Below are 16,326 nucleotides of genomic sequence, written 5' to 3'. Positions count from 1 at the left end.
CATTTGTGAGAGGCTCCTCAGTTTCAGTAAACTTCAGAGACTGACGTACCGCTCTGATGAGATCATCAATGCCGGAACTGTTAAAATCCTCGCCATCTGACTCCACTTCGCCCTCCTCACCCTCATCTTGTTCCGTGAGGTCTGGCATGGAATCGTCAGAATGCAACATAGCAGACACTGGAAAATCATAAGACATATGAAATTTATCCCGTTTACCCAAAATGGATTTGGACCTTACGCAAGGCTGAGACGCCTCCGGTAGTTCTGGCGGTCTCACCCTAGACTCAGATCTTACCGTTTCCCGCTCCTGACGAGCGGCGGTCAATTCTGATTGTAACCTATCTAGTACATTTACTAACATACCCCACGGAGGGTCCGGTGAGGACATTGGTTGTAAAACTGGAGCAGAAATGGTATTCTGAACCGAATTCACAAAACATACTGTACATGTGGTAGATCCATCCGGTAATACACTGTTACAGACTTTGCAATTATGCTTTTTAGTTTTTGCTGGTGCCTTACTCATTATGGCGACAGACAATACAATACACAAACACAGACACTTGCACGTGTCTCTGTATATATATCTGGCCAAGTGCAGTACACGTGGCCAGTACTATGAAATGTGATCCCAAATTCCCACTAACACCCCTGCGCCTCCGGTGGAGTAGAGATGTAGGACAGGAACGTTCTGGAATCACAGCAGGAAGACACAGGAAACATGGTTAAAATGGCTGCCATGCTTATCCATATAATCACAGTGCAGTTTCATATTGATATTATTAACAGCCTGTGTAATCATTATAAAACAGCCTCCCTGCTAGTATAAACATCATTATATATTTATATATGTGCTATACTATCCACAGCCTGTTGCTGCTGTCCTTCCCCCCCCCCCCCCCCCCCCCCTCGCCTCTGCTCCATAGTGTGCAGTGCGGGCAGCGGGCACCCCGGGACCTGGGAGCGCGTGTCAGCGCTATGAGACACAGGCAGCAGCGTTCAAGCGGCGGCCGGAAGTGCGGGAGAAGCGGCGGCCGGACCCGATGAGAGACACGGGTACCCTTTAAGAAGCGCCGGAGCAGCGGGAGAAGCGGCGGCCGGACCCGACTTCAGAGACGCGGGAGCAGTGTAGGACAGCGGCGCTATGTTACCCGGCGGCCGGAGCAACTGCGGCGGGCGGCAGACAGCCGAAAGACACCAGCGCCTTCCCCACACGTCGGGACGGCAGCGGAAGCTGACCGCCCCGTTCTCCCCCCTCACATACCTGCAATAGTTGTGGAAACGTCTGTGAAGAGGCTCCGACGGGGCTTCTTAGTAAGCGCCGGCCAGCCTGCAGGAAGTGTGTGTGGCTGTGAGGGAGCTCTTTCAGAGAGGCCCGACACGCCCCTGCTGCTATCAGCAGCTGCACTATCCCTGACCCTGCCTTTTGGAAGGGGGAAAGGGATGTATAAAATAGTAAAAATAAAAATAAAAATTCAAAGAAAAAATTCAAAGTAATTGTGGACTCAGCCACATAGCTGTTACTACTTCGAGCACAGAAAAAACACTGAGAGGTACTCGGGGATATGGAGGGGTGGAATGTTCTAAATTTAAATATTCAGTGCTGTTCCTACGGAAGCCCGTCCATATCCCAAGAGTACTCCAGTGACCCCTAGTGGATGATAAAGAAAAACAAGTCCAAAGTGAATCGCACACACTTTCCTAATATCAGATGGGTGCCCGGTGAAACAATCATGTATAGGCAAATGCGGAGTTCCCACATAGACCAGCACACCAAAACATAGCAGCAAGTTGAGTTAGTACATTTTAATCCATCAAAACTCCATATAAAGTGCAATGTGCAAGCATAGCCATAGGCAAATACAAAGAATTGGTACTTAGCAGTTCAGCATATCAGCATCTCAGAACGAGTGGCAGCTTCTACAGCTGTTTCGGTGCTGTAGCACCTTCTTCATGGGAAAAGCCACCAGTATATCATGCCACAGCCAACCATCACATATAAATACCATGCAAATAATCAACAAATTACATACACCTGTGCCATTAGAAAAAGTGCTCACCAATCAGTCATAGGGAAGAGGATCCCCCACTCCACCCCCATCGTCAGCCACGCCATCTCTGCCTGGCTTCCCAGGTGGTACGCGCTGTCGACCGGCACTCACTTCCGGTGTCCGGAACAAAAACACAGGTCAGGCTCTCAGGGACAGTATTGCGAGCCGCGCCACCCGGAAGTGACGCGGCCTCCGCTCCTCCGTCTACTGCGTCATCTCCCGTGTGATTGTGAACATACTGGAGTTGCCAGGCAACCGCTAACGCCCCCACCCGTGTCTGCCGGCCAATGGCGCGGCTCAGACAGGCCGGAGGGGTTGGCACATCCTATCTCCCATGACAACAATAAACATATCGACGCGCTAGACAAGCGCATCACATAATCCATAACCTAATAAGTAATCTACCAGGTGAGACAACAATTAAAATAGAGTAGACCATGGGATCACACCCAATAAGGACTTAAGCATCAAGTTATAAATCACACGGAATTATATCAGATCCTTGCTATCATATTGTTTTACTTATGTAGAAGCTGCCACTCGTTCTGAGATGCTGATATGCTGAACTGCTAAGTACCAATTCTTTGTATTTGCCTATGGCTATGCTTGCACATTGCACTTTATGAGTTTTGATGGATTAAAATGTACTAACTCAACTTGCTGCTATGTTTTGGTGTGCAGGTCTATGTGGGAACTCCGCATTTGCCTATATATATATATATATATATATATATATATATATATATATATATATATATATATATATATATATATATATATATATATATATATATCAACAAATTTGACCAACTAACATGGCAAACGGACCTACACAAGTTTTCCCGTAAACTCCGATTGCAAGAATTTTTTCAAATACAACCACCGCCTACAACCACGGACCCGCATCAGACCTTCATAAGTTCCCTGCACAAATCCAAGTTTGACCCCGTATCCCACAACTCTTCCATCAAGACATTCTCCCGGCTCTTGGATGAGTCTGTTTCCAAATACTCAGCAGCGACCTCAAAAATACATCATAATCTGCCCAAAGCGGAATTCCAAGCCCTGAAACAGCTGGGGGCATACAGGGACATCGTGATCCGCCCCGCTGACAAAGGGGGCGGGATCGTAGTCATGAACCTGGTGGATTACAAATCCGAAATATATAACCAGCTGGCGGATAGTTCAGTCTATCAGCAGTTGGACACGGATCCCACTATGAAATTCAAGGAGGAACTGGATGGTATCTTGGACCATGCATACCAGTCCAACGAGATTACCGGCAAGCTTTGTACGGCACTAAAACAGGAATTCCCGGTGGTACCAGTACTATTTACGGTACCAAAAATACATAAGAACTTATTGAAACCACCGGGGAGACCAATCATATCTGCACAAGGAGCACTTTACCAACCGGTATCCATATTTCTAGACAGTATCCTCCAGCCCTTGATTGTACAGCAGAGGGGCTTCATCAAGGACACCACCGCATTTCTGAACATGCTAAATTCAGTCACGGAAATACCAGCGGGGACCATGATATGTACCATTGACATCTGCAGTCTGTACACTTGCATTCCCCAAGCTCAGGGCTTGTTAGCAATGAAAGAGTTTTTAACTAAAATCAAGATGGACACGTGCAATATGGATCTTTTCCTCAGGCTTTTAGAACTAACACTCACAAGGAACTACTTCCTGTTCGACGGCAAGTTCTTTCGCCAAACAAGTGGGTGTGCGATGGGGAGTAACGTATCGCCATCATTTGCAAATGTGTTCATGCTGCAGGAGGAGCAGGAAATGTTCTTCAACAACCGGGAGGCTGCTAAATACATCATTAAGTACTGTAGGTACATAGATGATGTGTTCATCCTATGGTCGGGGGGCCCGGATCAGTTCAACGAGCTTATCACCTCCATCAATAGCAGGGATTCACCCATCAGAGTTACGACACAAAGTAGCCATGAGGCTCTCAATTACTTGGATGTCTGGGTATCCATCAAAGGGAATAAGATCAGTACTGAAGTGTACTACAAACCTACAGATAAGAACACACTATTAAGAAGTAATAGCCATCACCCCAGGGCTCTAAAGAAAGGGCTGCCCAAGTCGCAGCTCATCAGAGCAGCCAGAATTACCAGCGAAACATCCGATGTAGAGGGAGCTTTAAACAAAGTGGTGACGCGCTTTATGGAGAGAGGATATGATAGAAGAGAGCTATTAGAATGTAAACGGGCGGTCTCTGAGATACCGAGAACAAGGTTATTGGAACAACGACATAGGGAGTACACCCAAGTCATACCGTTTGTCACTAAATACAACACATCGAGTCCGGTGGTACCCAGAGCACTTAAGGCTCTCTGGCCCATTGTTGCAACGGACAAGAATTTGCCAACATTCCGGCAAAAGAGACCGCAGGCATGCTATACTCGCAGTAAGAATATCAAGGACATGGTGGTGCATATAATGCCAGTATCCACGTTTCTTACCAAGGCCCCGGGCTGTTACAAGTGCCTGGGATGTGATACATGTAGGTACATGAGTACGGGCAGCTCATTTACTTCATGCTCTTCAGGCAAATCCTTCAAGATAAACCATGTCCTCACTTGCACAACAACGTATGTAGTATACGTAATAGCGTGCCCATGCCAGCTCCAATACGTGGGCAAAACCATACGTACCTTTAGAGAGCGTTTTGCCATGCACAAGTCTTCAATCAAAGCTGCACTAACTGGAAAACCCACGGATCAGCCAGTGGCGAAACATTTCAAGGAGATGGGTCATGCACTGAAGGATATGAACTTTTCCATTATCGATCATGTCCCCAGAAGGATAAGAGGGGGGGATAGACATGGACAATTATTACGCATGGAGGCTAAATGGATGTACAAATTGGACACCATAAGGCCGAAAGGCCTTAATGAGATGATACAGTGGAATGTATTGTAGCCTGTCACCACCCCCGATGCACAATAGTCCTGCCCCATGCTTATAGTAGTCTATGTGTGCCTATAAGTTTGAGTATATTTATCTGGGGAGCATCTGGCCATGATTGAATCTCTTTATTATTGTTTGCCATCTCTGTATGTTCATAGTATGATAAGGCAGGACAAAAGTCTCAGTGCTCACCAGGCTCATCACTACACATAGAGCCTGCTTTTAATATAATTTTTTCTCCCACTAACACATCAGTGCGGCGCAAGCAGTGAACAACCCGGAAGTCAGTCCCCAGTGTAATGCCGGGTTTCCATGGGAACGCAGCGTGTCGGAGACAGAGGACACGGAGGCGTCCCGGTTCCCTTGGCAACACAGGAGGCTGGCGGCGGCCGGGGGGAAGCTGCGCGGCGCACGGATGACGTCATTGCACTGGAGACGGCCGGGTGAGACGCACAGTCCACCGGCAGCCACGATGCTTCCCGCCAACGGGTCCTCTTCACTACACAATATAAGGTACTGTAATATGTTTGTTTTGCACTTGTGGTTCACCTTGACAAAGGGGCGGATGTGCCCCGAAACGTTGGCCTGAACAATTTGTAACATGGAATAAATTTTGCACATTCTTTTCATCTACTATGAGTCTCTGAGTGCCGCTGCATTTTTGGGACAATTATATATATATATATAAGTTGTAACACTGTAGGGGTGCAAGGTGCCTTTTCCTGGGGAATATGGCAGCCCACAGCAGCTGAGGAACAACACAAGTCCAGTTTCTGGTACAACTGACCCCGGCCAGTTTTATTGAAACAGAAAATAAAACAAACCCCAAAATAAAAATACCTTGCCTGTCCGGCACTAACTAAACATAAGATGTTCCTAACCGTCACTAAACAAAACACAGAGTTCTTCAGTACATACTGTATAGCTTACTTGCATCAGAAAGCGTGTCTCTCACACACAGATCCTGCAGCCTTCCCAGGCAGTCTGCCCATACTAATCAGGTTAGAAGCACTATATCACTCTTACACAGCTGAAACCCTGATTAGCCCTCTGTGAGGCCAAAGACCCGAACTGGGCCCAATGTCTAGAACTCGCCTTATCTCTCTCTCAGAGCCTTTACCCAGCTTTTACAGCAAACTGAAAAGGTTCAGACAAAACAAAAAGCATTTTTCCTAGAAGTTAACATTTTCTAAAACATGCAAGACAAGAACCTGGGACAAATATACCTGCCCTCAAACACTATCCCAGTGTTCTTGTCACTATATATATATATATATATATATATATATATATACACACACATATACACACATACCTATACATATACATATATATACATACATACATACATACATACATACACACACACACACCCTGCAAAAGAGGACTACTGAGGCCATAACAACTCTGCTGGTGTTAGACGTGCGTCCGGTATCCGCCATTAGTGCAGTGGGACTGCAGTTCCACTCCTAGATGGGCCAGGTGTTTGTGCCACACACTTGTGTTGCTTAGCTTAGTCATACAGCTACCTCATTGCACCTTTTTTTGTTCTTTGCATGTACGCCAGGTGTTTGTGCTGCCCACTTGTGTCGCTTATGTGGTACCCTCAGGTCACCCCTTGGTAGCAATAATCTTACCGAAATACAATTGTGCGTTGTCACCTCGGTTTTCTTCACGGAGTGGTCTGGGAATGCTAGTGACACCTTTTCTTACATATGAGAGAGACAACATTCACTAATAACATGAGTTTATTTGATGCAGGATTTGGTGTATGATTCATCAAAAGATAGGCAATCACAATGACAATAAAATATGACACAATTGATTACAACTTAGACAACCCTTTGAACCTGGCTCTATCTATGATAATTGCTGCTTAAAACTCACTCCTTTCTGATTTGATAATCACTTCTCTCTATTACTGATTAACTATTATTTTGTGCAAATTAACGCTCAGCACGATCACTCAGGGATCACTATAAAATTGTTTCACCTTTGGGCCTTAATACAACTGCCAACTATACAGAGTTAGGGTTAGACCTATTCAACACTCTGACTTTTCCCCGAACCCACCGGTTCAATTAGTTTAATATCTTAGGAAGAATAATCGTTAAACACAGCATCAGTTAATTACCTCAATCAAATCTCAATTACTGTATAACTGTTAATATCGGGTACCCGAACACACATAAAATTATATATCTATAGCTATATATATATATATATATATATATATATACCCCACTTTGTAACTTGCACCTGTGCACAGGGTTTTAGGGCTTCAGTCTGTCGCTTGACCTTGCTTCCTTTATGACACACAAGGACTGACGGTGGCAGTTTAAGATGTCGCCAAGCGCAATAATATGGGCAGTATCCAGTGTGGGCCCATACAATGTCACTGACCGTAATGTAAATCTCAGTTCGTGTGGCCTCTGTAGAATTCCCTCTGAAGGGGTATCATTCTGTCACTGTCTATAACCAATGTGATTTAAACAACTGCGATTCTTCAGTCACTAATGACCTGTGTCTCTTTAACTATAAATGTGCCCTGCCAATCTTGGGGTCCACCGTAGGACAGGTAATTTAATTGTTGCGTTATGCCACTGAAGACTAATCAAGGGGCTTTGCACTCATGCACAGTCACTTTATTATACTGCAAAGTCATAGGTTTTTATCCCAGGCTTTCCGTTGCTCCACAGGCTAGGCAAGAACTGCGGTCTTTTCTACTGCCCCACCGCACTGTGCTGCGTACCTCACACCTCAGTGTCTAGGTTTGCCAGACTCGCGTGTCCCACGACTGTAGCGATGATCAGTTACACAGGGGCCGCTTCACATCAGCACCACTTGTCAGATGGTGCCGCGCCGCGCTGCCCATGTCTGCTCTGCTCCGGTCAGCGTCATTCAGATACTCAGTGGCACGAACACACTGCTCCGCTTCTCTTCTCTCTGTTGCTGAACTGCACTCTACCACCGCATGTGGAATGCTCTCTCTGCCCGGATCACGCTGCTTCAGCTCCTTCAGGTACAGTCTCACTCTGAGCAGGCTCCTCTGGCGTCTGACGTGACATCCTCCTCTGCAGCATATATATAGCTCCTCCGTCTTCTCGCTCTTCTTCAGCCACAGTCAGTCTCTCCTGGTTCCCAACACCCTCCAGATTGTCCTGGTCTTTTACAGTTCAGTTGCCTAGCAACCAGGGTGCAATTCCAGCGCTTATCACTGTTACAGTCCAGCACAATTACTGCAGATACAAACAAGCCACAGCTTGTAGTCTTTTCTGTTGTCTCCCTAAGGGGTATAACTCGGGAGTGGGATGCCACATTTAGCTTAGTCATACAGCTATCTTGGTGCAACCTTTTGGCCTAAAAACAATATTGTGGAGGTGTTCAGAATAGACTGGAAATGAGTGGAAATGAATGTTATTGAGGTTAATCACACCGTAGGATCAAAATTACCCCCAAATTCTGTGATTTTAGCCGTTTTTATGTGTTTTTCAAAAATCATCCAGATCCAAAACCAAAACACGAAAAGTGCCCGCCGCACATCTCTACTGGCGCTGTCTTAGCGCATTGAGGAGAAAACCTAGAATGTCCAACAGAGACCAGACGGCAAGAAGAGACACTAGTGACTCTGAGAGAAAAGATGCAATAAAGACAGTGTGCCAGGAGGAGAGGATTGAAGACATCCAGTAGAAGAAGCTGGATGCGGTGTGTTACAACTTGAAGGGGAGACTGCCTTTTGGAATTGCGTGGACAGCAGCTGTAGCATCCATTGCAAGATAGAATCATTCAAGACTTTTGGAATGGAGGCAGCACAGATACAGTAAGTATAAATGGGAATGCTTATTTTATATGTTTTATGGACTGAGACCTTGCCACCAAGGTGAAGATAGAAGGGATAAAAGTTGGGGTTTAGGATTGTTTCAATGCCAGAATGATTCACAATGATCAGTCTCTATGGGACTGCTAATTATGATTTAGAAACTGTAACCACAGTACTTTCCAGATTCTGACAGAGAGAATAAATACATTTCTTCTGCAATTATACATTGGGATCTTGGGGCTAATTCAGACCTGATCGGTGCTGTGCATTTTCGCACATCAGCGATCAGGTCTGAACTGCGCATGCTAGACAGGCAGAGGCGGTCCCTGGGCGGTAGGGGGTGGGTCGGCGGCGTTTGGCCACCATTTAGGGGGCGTGGTCCAGGCAACGCAGACGTGCGTTGGGGGGGGCGGGCCGCAGCGAGTAGCGGGGAGCTACTCTTCAAGTACAAAAGCATTGCCGCTGTGCGATGCTTTTGTATTTGTGCGATGGGGTAGGGCCTGACATGCGAGCGGACTAGCCCTGTGCTGTGCATCCCCCCACATGTCAGGGAAGCGGATCGTAGATGTGCTAAATTTAGCACATCTACGATCAGGTCTGAGTTACCCTCCTTGACTGATGTCAGCATTCATTTCTGGATTTCCTTTCAAAGTGTAAGTACCCAGTACCAGAAGTTAGAGGTCAAGAGAGCTCAAATAAATACCAAAGTTACGTTCTGATATTAATTTATAAAGTAAAAACTGTATAGGGTGATGAGTATTTTGTACATGCACCGCGGTGTCATGCTCATTGCCAGGGGTTTCACGCTCTGGGCGTCATGATCGTTTCAAGGGGTTTCATGCTCGAAGTGTCATGCTCGTTGCCAGGGGTTAATGCTCGTTGCCAGGAGTTTTATGCTCTGGGTGTAATACCCATTGTCAGGGGTGTAATGCTAGTTTCCAAGGGTGCAATGCTCATTTGCAAGGATATCAGGGCAGAAGATGCAGCTTTGCATCTCTGCTAGAGGAAAAGTTTTACCTCTAGCATCCGTCTCCTCTGAGGTGGAATACTACGGCAGGCAGGGGGGACTCAGTGGAGTCAATTGTGTACCACACACCTCGGTGTTCGAGCTACCCGGATTGTGGCTGTGAGCTACCATTCGCTTGCGAGAGACTGGCTGGTGACCACTGGTCTGGAGTAATCCTTGATGGATGGCAACCCTAACACATTCTCGCTGATGGTCGCACATGCATAAGCCAAATCTGAAGCTGGCAGTGAAGTGACAATGTACACGGTCACTTTACTTTTCACTCTTATCAGAACTGCTTTCCAGGAAAGAGGCTTTTAATAAATAGCGAGTGAAAAGAATTTCTCATCATTGGCAGGCCTCCAGTATTTGGTTTGCTGAAGATCTGATTATATGCGAGTCTATAATTTCCTTAGCCCAACTCAGTATAAAATATTCCCACCTTTCCGCTCATTTTTATGAGAACGTTTAGCTCCGGCATTTTGTGGGTAATCTCCTATCGGGGCATACTCCACCCTGTAACATCCCGTTTGAACAGCTCTGTTTTTCTGCTCTCCTTCTTAAAGGTTTGATCTCTACACGTTACTACCTCCTCCTTGATTGTACAGTAGCTGCTAACATGAATGATAGAGAATGGGAAAGGGATCTAGGTGCCTACGCAGATGTGGACAGCTGGGAAGTCACTAGGCCTGCTGTGGCATTTATGCCCAGATTTATCAAGCCTTGGAGAGTGATAAATTGCACGGTGATAAAGTTCCAACCAATTAGTTCCTAACTGCAATGTTACAGGCTGTGTTTGAAAAATGACAGTTAGGAGCTGATTGGCTGGCACTTTATCATCGTGCTATTTATCACTCTCCAAGGCTTGATAAATCTGGGCCACAGCCTGTAACATGGCAGTTGGAAGCTGATTGGCTGGTACTTTATCACCGTACAATTTATCACTTCTCCAAGGCTTGATAAATCTGGGCTTTAGTTCGATCTCTGCCAAGGTTAAAGAGAAGGTGTACAGTATAAAGTGTATTTCTCCACTTCTCTTATGTGTTGGAGAGAGTGTGGGCAGGTTGCAGTGGCGTTACTACCATAAGTGCATTGAATGTAGCTGCTATGTGGCCGAAGAGGCACTGTCCCCTCTCCACTGCGCCGGCCTCATGCCATTTACGCCTGGCTTTGGCTGTCCTTGGCTCCCTGAATCTCTCTCTAAGCGGCGTGACCACAGAATAGTAACAATTCACATTACACAGCACAGTAGTGTCCGTCAGTCACATTACACCACACAGTAGTACCCCTTTATACACGCCACGTTAGAACCCCTATACACATTACACCACAGTAGAGCAGAGCCCCTCAAAAACACATTACATCACAGTAGAACAGAGCCTTATACACATTGTGCCAGGTAGAGCCCCTTATACAACACAGGAAAAACAAAAGCAGGGGAAATAATTTAATGCCCATTACACATTATGCCACACTGTAATGCCCATTACACATTATGCCACACAATGTAATGCCCATTACATGTTATACCACACACCATAATGCCCATTACACATTATGCCACATAAAGTTATGCCACTGACACTATTTTATGCTGCACACACAGGGCTATTTTTGTGCTGGAATGCAGCAGAACGCCATCCCTGAAGGTCACTGAAAAATGTCATTCCAGTACCTCCTGTGAGCGGGCCTCCGGCGCCTGCAAAGTTATTTTTTCTATTAGTAATAATTACCTCCGTCAGTAGGTTTCGGCGGAGGGGGGTTTCTGGTGGGCTGGTTGATAAGCAGCAGTGGAGGCACAGGCTGAGGATGCTTGCTGGTGATTGGGCCGTGCAGCAGCAGGGGCTGTTTGTCCACAACGCATGGCTCTTTCTTCCTCAATACTGGCTCCTCCTCACAGTGTACAGCGGAAGCAGGCTGCTTCTGGTCCCAATCTTCCTCCATGGCATCTACCAGGCTGGGCTGTGACTCCGCAATCACCATTGTGCAATATCCCCAGAGAGGAGGTACACTTCCCTTCCCTACACTTGTGCCAAAAGCAGCACTTAAATCCCCCCTTCTCCCGCTGAGTCTGCCAGGGAGAAGCTGCAGCCGCAGGAACCCCTCCTGCCATGTGATGGGCTGCCCACTAACTCTGCCTGGAGGACAAGGTGACGCCGCAGATAGCAGGCTCCCAGTGCTTGGCTGTGCTGCAGCCATGCTGCCCCATTTCAACCTGCTACTCCTGGCTGCAGAGGTAAGTGGGGGGGGGGGGGGGGGAGGCTGCTGCGGGAGAGATTATGATATATAATGATCAAATCTTCCTTTATGTGTGTGCCCCGAGTACTCTCTCTTGCAGGTGTGCTGGGCGCTGCTGACTTGGGCACTCTACATTACCCCCCACCCCACCTTACACACCATTCACAGCATGCATGCCCCATCAGGGGGCTCCTGACGTTCTGTGTGGGGTAGGTGCAAACAGATCATGGCAAAGCACCCAACCTGCACATTTACCCTCACTCATGGGTGGCACGTCTGCTGACCCCTTTGATGACCTCTGTCAGTTATTGTATCTGGCACTACTGCGGGCATTGTGTAACTGGCCCTACTGGGGATATTATGTGTATCTGGCACTATTGGGGGGCATTATGTGTATATATGGACCTACAGGGGGCACTGCGTAACTGGCCCAACCGGGGAGTATTATGTATATATGGCACTACTGGGGACAGTATATGTATATATGGCACTACTGGGGGCATCATCTGTAAAACAAAAAAGTTTATGTACTAATTTACATCCAGCCCCATGAACCTATTTTCTTACAAAAATAGCACTGTCCACCCATAATAATGCCCCTTACAAATTATGCCCCACAGTAAGGCTTCTAATTACTTTTAAATTACCTGCTTGTTGTCAGGCGTCTCATGCTCGTTGCCAAGTGTTTCATGCTCGTTATCAGGGGTTTCATGCTCTGGGTTCCATTCTCATTGCCAGGGGTTTCATGCTCCTAACTCCCTTTCACAGAGTTGGCATAGTCCAATCCTGTTTTTCGTTTTCTCTCTCCTCACTTGAGCACCCAGACTACCAATATCTCCCCCCCCCCCCCCTCCTTCCTTCCCACCCTCCATTATACATCATATTATGGTAAGCATACTGAACACATACCTCCTAACTGTCCAGATTTTCGTGGGACAGTCCCATTTTTTGGGGACTGTCCCGCTGTCCCACCTGTGGGCCACAGTGTCCCGCGTTGGGAGGCTCTGTCACTCGCTGCTCTGCGGGGGGCGTGGCTCGCGATCGCGTCACTCATGTGAAGCCCCTTTCCTGAGACCACACCCTTTTCCGGCGGGGCGAGGCTAAGCCGAGCAAAAGTCCCTTTTTGTACAGCCATAAAGGGTGGAGGTATGCTGAATATGTTATCCATTTTGCACTTGAAATATGCCAATAATCATTAACGGACAATGCAGAGAATAAGATAAGCCTTTATGTTGGCACCTGCCTAGCCAGTCACATTCATGATTAAGCAACAAGTATTAGATATATATTCGTTATCGGTGTGTATTTACTGGAAACAAAGGTGACATCAATGTTTTCACCAGATAATGACTGATGCAAGAAATCTGCAGTGTGCAAACACTCTCAGCAGCACCCAGGGTAATATAAACTGTCACTAGTTTCTATATTCTTTTTCCGAGAAAAAACAACTCGCTAATAATTCTTCTCAGCTGATTTCTTTATGATGGGTAAGGAACACTTAAAATATATACAGTACGGATACAGGAATTTAATTTCTGTATAATAATAAAGGATGTGTCTACTATATAATATGCTATATAATATGTCCCTGCATGCACAGTCAGGGGATGATTGTTGCACCTGCATGTCTTTCTACAATGCAAGACTGTAGGGGTGGGAATTAATGGAGAAGCTACAAATGGAGAAGATAATTGTGTTAAGGGGAATGGGTCCAAACTGCGAGATGCTGGGCTGCCCCCAGGCTCTCCCAACACTGTGACTGGATGGTATGCACATTCACCCACTGCCCTGCAGAGCAGCTCCCTCCACCATGGGACACTGCGCCTGTGGGTGGAACGGGTGTAGTATGGTATGCCGGCGGCCGGGCTCCCGGCGGCCAGCATACCGGCGTCAGAATCCCGACCGCCGGCATACCGTCAGCAGGGTGAGTGCAAATGAGCCCCTTGCGGGCTCGCTGTGGGCGTGGCGGTGCACTACGCTATCTGTTCTCCTTCCAGGGGTCATGGAACCCCAAGATGGAGAAAAGGTGTCGGTATGCTGTGTGTTGGGATTCCGGCGCCGGTGTACTGTACGCCGGGATCCCAACAGCCGGCAAACTGAAGACCACCTGGTGGGAGAGTCCTAGAAAAACAGGACTTTCCCGCTGTATGCAATATGATTTAATGGAGCGTTTTGACTATTAAAATTATTACAATAATTAAAAAAGGGTGTGGTTCATTAGGTCGACCTGTACAAGGTCAACATGGAAAAAGGTCGACATGAGCGTTTTTTTTTATTTTACTGTTTTTGGTGTCGTTTTCTTTGAAAAGTGACGGGGAACCCCACTTAGTGCACCGCTTCGCTCGCCATGCTTCGGGCAAGGTTACCGTTCCCAACTGTAGTACACGTGGATCGTTAAGTTTGACAAAGGTCAAAAAATTGGAAAAATTGTGAAAAACTCATGTCGACCTTTTGTCATGTCGACCAAGTACACATCCACCTAATGACCATGTCGACCTAGTGACCATGTCAACCTAATGCATGTCGACCCAATGTATGTCGACCTAACGACCGCCATCCCATTAAAAGATATTTATAACTGATAAATATGTTCTTGGAGTGTACTGGAGTGTGACAGGTGTCTACCCTGACCGCATGGCACTACTCCCAATCACAGTAAAGTATAATGTTGGCCATTCACTAGGTTGATATCGTGTACGAATACATGACATTGACCCATCATTCAACCCATTGCATGCACATCGTGCATGTTTTCGGTGCGAATACGATGCACGGCTCCACGGGTCGTACAGTGCTGCACATATGCTTAGTCGATTTTGGCCACCCGCAATCGCAGAGGTACAATAGTTCGTCTGGTGCAAAAGCACCGTACAATCTATCGCACGCCAGGGAGGGAGTCGTAGGACGGCATCTAATGAGAGTCGTCCTATTGTATGGGCGGCATAAGAATAGGGGAAAAATTGAAGGTGTTTGAGCTAATGTTTTTGAGCAAAATTTCAGGCTACATTACTGCCTGCTCTCTACTATGTTATACCGACGCTTAGGATCCTGGTGCCCAGCATACCGGCGCCAAGATCCTGAGCGCCGGCATGCCGGCAGCGGGGCAAGCGCAAAAGAGCCCATTGTGGGCTCACTGCGCTCGCCATGCTGCGGGCATGGTGGCGCTATGTATTCTCCCTCCATGGGTATCATGGACACCCCAAGAGGGAGAATAGTTGTCGGTATACCGGCTGTCGGGATTCGGGCGTGGTATGCTTTGTGCCGGGATCCTGACAGCCGGCATGTCGAATGCCTCCCCTCCAGGCAGTGTTTGCCATGTTGCATATTCCCTTGTACGGCACAATGGTAGGCTCCCAGAAAAACCCATAGTTACTTGAAGCTTTTTCAGCTATAAAATACACACAATCATACCTCCCAACATGACCCTCTCCAGTAGGGACACAATGCTCTGCTTCTGGACTTTTCTCTTAATGTGTGATAGCCGACCCCTGTGTTGAACAGGCTAATGGATAAGAAAGGTGTTTCAGCACAGGTGCTGGAAATCATACATTAAGAGGGAAGTCCAGGAGCAGAGCATTCTGTCCCTCCTGGAGAGGGTCACGTTGGGAGGTATGCACAATACATAATTTAACAATCACGGTACCATCAGCATGGCAGCCTCCAGCAAATTGAAACTGACAACATTCTTTTTGTAATGACGTTAGTATGAATTAGTCTCTAGGTGATCACATTTTTAGAATCCAAGTGATAAAGTTTATTTATATATTATTATTAATCATACCTTTACATGGCAAATTATATTTACACTTTAAGCTTTAAAATGCATTCATACATTAAACTAATAAGTTGTTACTAAAACTAATTTTAATGTAAGAAGGGTTGTTTCAAATCAAAGTACAAACACAATCATTCAAATTTGATAGTCTAGCAGTAAAAGGCAAGCAGTATACTGTGAAAACAACACACGTTCCCTTGTGCAAAAGCTTTCTAGTAATCCTTTAATCAGAGGCCTTACCTGCTGGGAATGATCACAGTTGTGTTAAATTTGTTATTTGATGAATGAGTTCCTGTATGTCTACCCTGCAACTGATAGCTCTGACTGCAGACTGTGACTCTGTATGTGAGGCCTTACCTCACTTCACTTCCCCATTTCTGGCTCCACCTCTGTTTTAAAGTTACTGTAGCTATTACCTCATTAACAGAAAACTGAAAGCAATGTGAGCTTTCTGAGTAATGTTTCAGGAAAAGAAGCGTTAACCTTTCACTTCTGGCCCCGT

The 16,326-nt window shown here is 46.5% G+C and overlaps 1 protein-coding gene across 4 annotated transcripts in view; it reads right to left on the bottom strand.

Annotated features, from left to right (window-relative positions):
• Nucleotides 1–16,326, bottom strand: part of LOC134899886 (prostaglandin reductase 1-like) — a 105,883-nt gene that overhangs the window by 89,262 nt on the left and 295 nt on the right. The window contains exon 1 of one of the 4 annotated variants that reach the window (XM_063914205.1): nt 16,065–16,321. The exons of 2 other annotated variants lie outside the window; for them this stretch is intronic. The gene's annotated coding sequence lies outside the window, so the exon portion shown is untranslated. Of the gene's footprint in view, nt 1–15,460; nt 15,510–16,064; nt 16,322–16,326 lie in introns of those variants that run through there. One more of the 4 variants, XM_063914207.1, reaches the window with a different exon arrangement.

The sequence above is a fragment of the Pseudophryne corroboree genome, chromosome 1, assembly GCF_028390025.1.
Source record: "Pseudophryne corroboree isolate aPseCor3 chromosome 1, aPseCor3.hap2, whole genome shotgun sequence".
In the NCBI taxonomy this organism is placed as follows: domain Eukaryota; kingdom Metazoa; phylum Chordata; class Amphibia; order Anura; family Myobatrachidae; genus Pseudophryne; species Pseudophryne corroboree.
This window is presented reverse-complemented; position numbering and strand designations above follow the sequence as displayed.